Below are 8,670 nucleotides of genomic sequence, written 5' to 3' on the forward strand. Positions count from 1 at the left end.
AGTGTTAAAATTTACATTAAGACAATATTTAGACAAATAGTGCTTAAGGAAGTACTTGTTTTTTGATCTGAGTTCTTATCATTTAATTGGTTGTGTTTTTTTTTAATTTTAACAGATTTAGTAAAAATATTTTGGTTGTATATATGGCAGCATATGAAGAAAATCAGTTAGTATTGAATCATTTGAAATCAGTTGATTTGAAATAGTGGAGCTTTTGAACATTTTTCCATAGTACTTGTATGTCTGTACTTAAGTACTGGTGAGGTTTTCTAAATGGATGGTACCAGCTAATATGAAGTAAATGATCTGTTATGTCTAATACTTCCCTTGGAAATATCACATCAAGTTCTTTTTTAATTCATATACTACTTTAAGTCCCAACAAAATAGTCGTTACACTGTGCTAGCAGTCCTTCTTTGTTCCTTATTACAACTTTTTAATTTACAGTTTCTTTTTATTGATACAGTTGAACTGTATCTGTGTGTGTGTGTGTGTGTGAGTATACACAATGCTGTATATATAGTATATATGTCAGCTACTATAGATGATTGAGGCCAAGCAACTGAGGCTAAAATAATATGAAGTGAAGCTCTTTGGACTTGCTCAGTTTCCACTGTTACAAAGTACATTTATATGAATACAACTACTTAAAAATTAATTTTGGTCTTGGCCAGATCTGCCTACTAGACTGAGTAATAGAGATGTGAGAGACAGAGATAGAGAGATAGAGATGTGAGTCACCAGACTGTTGACAGGATATTATGGTAATTATTTAACACATAATAATGAAAACAATAATAACAATATTAACAACAATAGCAGCAACAACAGCAATAATAATAGAAAGATGTCACTTCATAAAGCATCTTTTAGAGAATTACATAATTGCATCAGTTATATTGAATTTTGCTTGGAATGACATAGTTACACTTATCACATCATGGAAAGCCTGATAATATTAGAATATCTAGTTCTGTTAACTGTCCTTTTTTAACAGATATGATTTTGAAGAGTTTTGCAAATTGTAGTTGAAAATTTTAGAGTAATTTAAAAAAAGACTGGAAGTGAATTTTGTACTTTCTCACTGCATGTTACTCTTTCTGTATGCACCTCTCCATACCTCTTTATTTTTTCATACATCCTATTCTGCAAATTTCCTTAATGGTTAGGGAAAGATGAGATTAATGAAAATTGATTATTTCTTTAAATTATCTTTTATGTGGCTTGAGAACCAATCAGTGATTCACTATATAATCTGCAGATGTATATAACAGATTGAGTGAAATAACTGGAGCTTCTTTCCATTTTACAAAAATACGCCAGAAACTCAAGAAATTAGGTCTTAAAAATCTGAGCAAAGCTGAGGCCAGAAAGTCTTTTCACAAACAACCAAGTAATATGAGGAATAAAACAAAGAGGGGATGCTGATCTGGTGACAGGCAAGGAAAGAGTAAGTAACTGATTCCTAGAGAAGGCTCCAGACTGCCAGCTTGTGGTAAATGTAGCAGCAGTGGTGTAACAATAGTCTAAAGATAAAGGTTTTCCATAAAGCTTGCAATCTAGTCAGAGGGGTGAGTATGTGAAAGAACATAGTCATTTAGAAAGATGGATAATTAGGAAAATCTGTGCAAGGCATCCTGACAGGAAGAAACCAAAACTTCTATAATTTAACTTCAGAAGAGTATGTTTTTTCTTTGTTTTCCCTGATCTGCGCCTTTACAAACTTGTTATCTGTTTCAGATATTGTGAATAAACATTTGCATGTTTAACTGACCCTGGCATGAATTAAAAGTGATCTGATACTAAATGAATATAAAAAAGTAATTTGTTACTCCAGTCCCTGCAAACTGCGAGTACCTGGCTCCCCGTTATGTTTTGTAGAATAGCAAAAAGGTAGGAGACCATGCTCCCAAATAAACTGTTTGGGTTCTCTGGAAAATAGGTCTTAGAGATTCAGGGAAGGAAACATTAAATATTTTAATGCCATATCAATAATACCAGTATTGTAAGTAGCAACCATTTTGATGCCGTTACCTTGTTTTAGCAAAGCTGAGCAATGAATATTTGTCTCTAAACCTGCTCTGATAAGCTTCTTTTTCTTACTGAATCACTCAAACCTTTGGCTTCTCTAGTAACTTCTGCATCAGTGATGCATTTTCCATACGAAGTCATGAAGAGAAACTATATCAAGAAATACTAGTTCTTAAACCAAGTACAAAGAATTGCTGCCTTTTGTATGCACTGAGGTAATAGATTTAATAAAATTATCTCTTTCCCTCCCTACATAGACTCCAGCCTCTTCCAGGAACCTATCTAGGCAATGTCAACTTAATGATCAAAACCTTAAAATAGAGGTCAGAAGTACTAAATTTGGATGTCCAATTTAGTATCACAAGAGTACAGTTTCTAAGAACACTAAACATAGGAAAGTACTTATATATTTAGCATACATACCCATTTACATCAGTGGCACTTGGCTCTGCTGATCAGATCCAAGGTGTCAAGGTGGGTGCTCAGGAAATAAAGAATGAGCAATTACACAGTAGTTGTGAACAAGCATTCACTGCTAAAACCATTTATTTTGATTACCTCACTTGTTACAAACACAACTGTCTAATCTCTTTATCATCCTCAATTTATAGCACATCAGAGATGTATGTCAGTGTCTTTTGACTTGGAGCTGAGCATATAGTACCACCTTCACAGGATTTATTCATACGTACCCTTTATGTGGAATTAGGATGATGCTGGAATGTCTTTCAGGAGTGCTCAGTTGGAAGTTCCTATTCTAGGATTTTCATTGGGCCTGTTGAGATTCTGTCTACATTATGAAGCCATATTATGTATCAAAACTGATTTATATCTGCATGAGTTTGGAAGTTCTCTTTATTATCCAGCATCAGGCACTGGCCAAGGTGGTAGTAGCATAGGGCTCATTACTGCTTGTTAATGATACATACAAGTTGGGTTTCTCTGAGGGAAAGAGAGGAAGTTATGAGCCATGTCTGTTGCTCTTGGTTGTTTGGGTTTTTTTGTGGGTGGTCATGTATTGATTCTTGTTTCTGACTTATTTTTCACTTTATTTTTCCTCCCCAGATTTTGGTGTCACTTTGCATTGTAGTCCTTCCCCATGTAAATGAGGAGACAAGGTTTTAATTCTGAATGAGCCCATCTATTTTTGGATCTCTTCTGTGATAAATGACTAGGGATTCTGGCGGCCGAGCTTCCTCCATTGCATACCATCTTAATCATCTGCAAACCAGGTTTGTCCTCTAGAAGGAATGAGGAAGAGGTAGTAAAATAATTAAGACTGGATTTGGGTCTCATTGCTGATTGAATTTTACCTTAATTATACTAAGGCTGAAGTGTTAACTCACTGTAAATATTGGAGGTTGGTTGTTAGAGGTAGGTGTTTGTGAGTGACCTAACTAGGAAACAACTTCCCTCGGAGTTTATACTTCCATCTCACTGACAAGTTTTGATACTGACAGCAAAGAAATTGAGAATGGAGAAGTTGCTCTAAGGGATTCAATAAATAAAAGAAACTTTATGTATTATTAAACTTCATGAAGGCAGTGAGCAACTTGTCTTTGCTTGGATGAATGCTGGGTAGAGGATCCTTCCCAGTGTAGAGGAAATAATCAGGAAGTAGGAAAGGGAGAAGGCAACAATGTATTTGCGTTAATATTGTTTATATGGGTTATGCTGCCTTAAGCAGTTACCTGAGTTCAGGATAAATGAAATATCTTCTGAAATCTAAACCTGATCAAGAGAACAACCACAGGGAGAAATTAGAAATAAATTATATTTCTCAGAAATCATTGTGTATCAGATAAATGTGTTTAATCCACTTTGTTTTCCCTTCACTGTGGCTGCATTTGACAAAAATGTTCAGTTCAAATAGGTCCTTCTTTTGTTGTGTTAACTTCTTCAGCCTGTCTTGCAAAAAAGAGGTCAAAATCCAATGTAGATTGTTTGGCCACACTGTTTTGTAATTCTTTGCTATGCAAGTATGATATTTTTAGAACTTTTTGCTTAGCAATTACTGTTTTGCTTTTTGATTCCTACCCATTACTGCTGACGTTCTGTCTTTGCCCGTAACTTGGCTCAGTTAGTTATGCTGTGTGAATTGACAGACACTCCAGTTCTAAACATGCAGCTGCTTTTGTAAGCTGAACTAACGACAGCTAATAACTAGGGAAGGGGCACTCCCAAATCCTGGATTTACTTCACTGCTGCTCCCTTGTGCTGGCAATTGTTTTCATCTGATCATGCAGAGAGGCACTTCTGGGAGCTAAACAGAAAATAGGTGACTTGTTTATGAACAGTTGTTCTGATGGCAGTTATCCTGTGGCAGGAATAGCTTTCCACAAAGACCTTTGCAGGTGGAGTTACTATGCAGAACATAATAAAGGTGCCAAACTGTAAACACTAGGAATTGAATAATTAATGCCAAAAAGGCAATAATGGAAGAGAAGGAGAATGCTATTCCCTTGTTTATGGCTCTATCTACTCTTCCATAAGCAGCAGTATTATATACATAAGAGTGCAAATAACTGTTCCAAGGGTTTGTGCTTGACAAAATAGTCTCTAAAATAGTAGATGGTAGTTTTGCTGTTTAGAAGACCTGCAGGTGAGTTGATGGGCAAGCCTCGTGCTTGTGCTGCGGTGTTTTGTAATTTGGGTATTTTTTTGTTTTGTATTGTTGAATTATAGTTTACATATGTTTTCATGTGTATCCCAATAGTGAACTTTGTTTCGGTTTGTTTTGTTTTGTTTTGTTTTTTAAATCTTTGCAGTGTCCATTGGGGTGAGCTCAAACCTCACCTTCCATCATGCAACAGTTATGAGCACACATGGTAGAGAGCGTCTTCTAACTACAAGATTTTAAAGGTACATGATGGTAAAGGATTCAAGCTAGATAGTGGATAAGTAATGCAGGAAATAGGTTTCCCTGTTGATTGTGTATCTCATTATGTGACTTATCTTTCTGTCTGCATACCTCTTCTCGCAGTAGGTGACTCCAAGCAGTAGTTCCAACAAATGCTTAAATGGAAATGGGGTAAGTGCCTTTGCATAGCAGCTGTACCACTTGAAGACCACTCTGTCAAATGATCTTCAAGTCTTATCTATAGATAACATTCCATAGGACTGCTTAGCAGATGCAGCTACAGAGGTATTTCTTCACAAGCACAGTGATGTAGCCTGAGTTCTGGTGCTCTGATGATAAAAGGGCTCTGTAACTTTATCAATACCATAAAAGGCATTGACACAGCTTCCAGACTGTTTAAAACTTGTGTATTGGTAAAGACCATTTGTTTCAATCAACACAAATTGTTCCAGAGGGTCAGACTAAAGGGTCTCACCAATTTTATAAACAGAGAACCACTTTGACTCTGAGAATGAGAAGGGTGGTACCTGCAGGAAATAAGAGTTAGTGAGGCCATAAGAAACAAAACATCTTTGATTCCTTAGCAGTTAGTGAACATGATGAATACCAATATCATTCCATCTTTACTCGCTGTTTTGTCATAGTACAGCCAGAACTTCCAGATCAGAGTGAAAAGGAATATCCAGACAGTTCTTCCTAACTAGAGAACAAGGAACAATATTCACTAAACATGTAGGAGTTAAAAGGACTAACAATTTTTTTACATCCTCATTCTGGAATAGTCATATAGAACTTTGACTATATCCCACTCAGTCTAGTATGAAAAAGAAGTCAGTCTTTCCACAAAGGTATCAGTGATAACTAGAAGATGGATCAGTGATAGGTGGATTTTTCTGTAAATGCAATAGTTTGAAAAGATCACCCAGAAGATGTGGAGGGATGCTGCACCACCTCACAGACTGAAAAAAAAACAGCTGAGGTTTTGTCAGCACAATGCTGTAATATGTCTTTTGATTGGGTTACAGCATCTTTTCCACAGTGAATGCTGTTCTGGCTTCTGTGAGGTTTGGGAACAACCTTTCTTTTGTGAACTTGCAAAGTCATGCCCATGAGTATTGTACGGGTGCCACATACTATGATGAGGTAAGTGAGGTCAAAAAGCATTCTCGTGTAGGCTGAAAGGACCATGGTAATGTTCTATCTCATGAGACAGAACTATGAAGGGGAATATTAATCATGCATAGATAAGTGTGAAGGTGTAAATTGTACGGTGGGGAAGCCAAACTTGAAAACTTATTAGTGATAGATTGGCTTGAGGCATCATACAGAGGCATCACATGCAAGGTTAGGCAGATTTGCCATCATGATGGGAAGCAGACCCGCACAATGCGTGCCATGTCCAAAACCTGCATTGAAATGCAAAGATTCTTGCAGGTTCTAAAGAACGTGTGGAGTGGATTCTGATTCTTGCTTGTCCCTTCGCCAGCCGGCTGTGGAGACCAGTACAGGGATACAGAGTTGCATCCAGGGATGATCAGCGCCCCGACAGTATTTAGTGCTGCAGCAAGTCTGAGTTGACCTTTAATTATTTGTAAAACAAAAGTGATACTATGTAGGTGATACACTTTAGAAACATAAAAATGTGTCTCTTGCAATTTGAAGGAAAGAGGAAGATGCTGAAGCAGATAAAAATCAGTTGTGTTTGCTTACATGATCCTTCTTGCAGTGATTCTGTTGAGAATTTAGTAACGAGCAGATGTGAAAGCTGGTAGGCACAAGATCCTCCTGTGGAAGTTTCCCATGCAGGGTGAGTCAACAGTGGCAATTTGATTAACAATTTGATGCTGCCAGGTAGGGGCGTGAAGATTCTGGTGCACTGGGACTGAATCCCCTTGCACAATGTTGAACTGGTGCCAGGGTGGTTATGGATCTGTTGTCACCAAACTATGGATCAGATGGACAGTTATTTTTGCTTGAAATTGGATTGTATCCTGGTAGAACTGTATTCTTTTGAGTAACCAGGTCTTACTTGTGAGATGGAAAAGGCAAAGGTAACAGATCTTTGAGGTTATAGAGGCATGTGCAGAGAACTGGTCAGATGCCCCAGACAATACTACATATTGTTGTATTTTAAAATATATGGGCTAATGTACTAATACTTAACATGGAAGGGATGAAGATTCTGCTCTGGTAGCCTGTCATAATGTCAATGAGAAGTGATATGAAAGTTTAAGGCTTCTAGTATGGAACTACATGTTAAGCCTGCCCGGATCTTTGTGCTGTTGCTCTGAAATACCATCTCAAGGAACAACATGCCTTCTGTGTCCTAGCCTGGACAATCCATAGCGAAAACTCTGCATACACCTTCCTGCTGAGAGTAATTAAGAGGATCTAGAAGCGTGACTTTAAATTACAGAAAAATGGTCAAATGGTGCAAATGCCAGTAAGGAACACCACATTATCAAAAGGATGTCCAGGGACTATGTAATGCTGTAGTCCACCTGGCAGAAAAAAGAATCTGGAAAAGAGCCAGACTTATTGTGCTTCAGACATGTTGAGAGTATGGACACCTTCAAGGTCTCTGCAGAAAACTTGTCTCCAGTTATAAAGCATTTGTACAACTGCACAGCAAATACACATGGATTATCACTTAAAAGATAAACTGACGTATTTTTTATTATAGACAATATTTTATTATTACTAGCTTCTTGACAACGTAATTTCTATTAATTTTTATACTCTGCACACTAATGTATATGATTTAGTATGCTGCTCCCTCTTAATACCTTCCTATCACAGGTTGAATTCCAGTGCAACAACACTAACTTACATCAGCATGTTGTGAGACCCCTGAGACTGATGGTAGGATCACTTAAGCAATATAATCAGAGAGTAGTTCCTCACAGGCAAGTACACAAATGAACAGATGGCCTCCATAGTTCATACAAACTGTCTTGTATTTAAAATTGAAGGTACTGTACCTGTCTGATCCTAAGGATCTATTCCTACACTGAGTGCACTGCACAAGTGTTAGGTGCTTTAATAGCTTCTGTTTTGTTCAGAGATCCACATGCTGAATGGTCCCTGATGAGGAAAAAAGGAGTTGGAGTGTACTTTGCCTATTCTACAATGTTTCCTTAGCAAAGTTACTTAAACTCTCTGGACCTTAATTCACTTTCTACAATGACAGGTGCATCTATTTCTGATATCGTAGTCATAAATTTATTGTAGGACCGACTGCTTTTTGAGGCAAGCAAACATAGTAGGGCTAGAAAAAACAAAAATTAATTGGAAAATTGTTTTGAAGCGACTTCGCTTAGTGGATGGTTACTGATGGGCAAAGAGAATCACACCTACTCTCAACCACTTGCTTTTTACTATACTCAGGACTTGTGATAGGCACAGGCAAATGTTTATCTCAGGCTGGGCCAGCTAAAAGTTGTTTTTTAAGGATGTGGGTGCAGCTGCGTCACAGAAATGTATTGCAGTAAAATCCTCCAGTTTTCGAATATAGCTGTAATGGCTGTCTAAAAATAATACCTAACAAAGGGTGTCCTTCGCAGGGGGAGCCAGAAATAACCTGCTTTTGCTCTCTCAAAATGTAAGGCTATTATCAGTTAATCTGTAAGCAGCAGCCTGACCTGAAGACCACGCAAGAGCTGACTTTAAAACAAATTTTCTATGTAAGGAAGCTCGAGCTTGGAGTTCCCCCAAAGCGATAATAAATACCACTCGCTTCAAGTTTTAAGCCTCGGTTTTGTAACGAGCCGCGTCCCGCC

The 8,670-nt window shown here is 37.6% G+C and overlaps 1 protein-coding gene across 1 annotated transcript in view; it reads left to right on the top strand.

Moving 5' to 3' along the window:
- The first annotated feature begins 2,926 nt into the window (after positions 1-2,926).
- The window catches only part of BRD1 (bromodomain containing 1), a 63,401-nt gene continuing 57,657 nt past the window's right edge, over positions 2,927-8,670 (top strand). The window contains exon 1 of the transcript XR_001920081.1: positions 2,927-3,263. The gene's annotated coding sequence lies outside the window, so the exon portion shown is untranslated. The remainder of the gene's footprint in view (positions 3,264-8,670) is intronic.

This window comes from Manacus vitellinus, unplaced genomic scaffold (genome assembly GCF_001715985.3).
Source record: "Manacus vitellinus isolate BGI_N305 unplaced genomic scaffold, ASM171598v3 scaffold_13_pilon, whole genome shotgun sequence".
Lineage (NCBI taxonomy): Eukaryota > Metazoa > Chordata > Aves > Passeriformes > Pipridae > Manacus > Manacus vitellinus.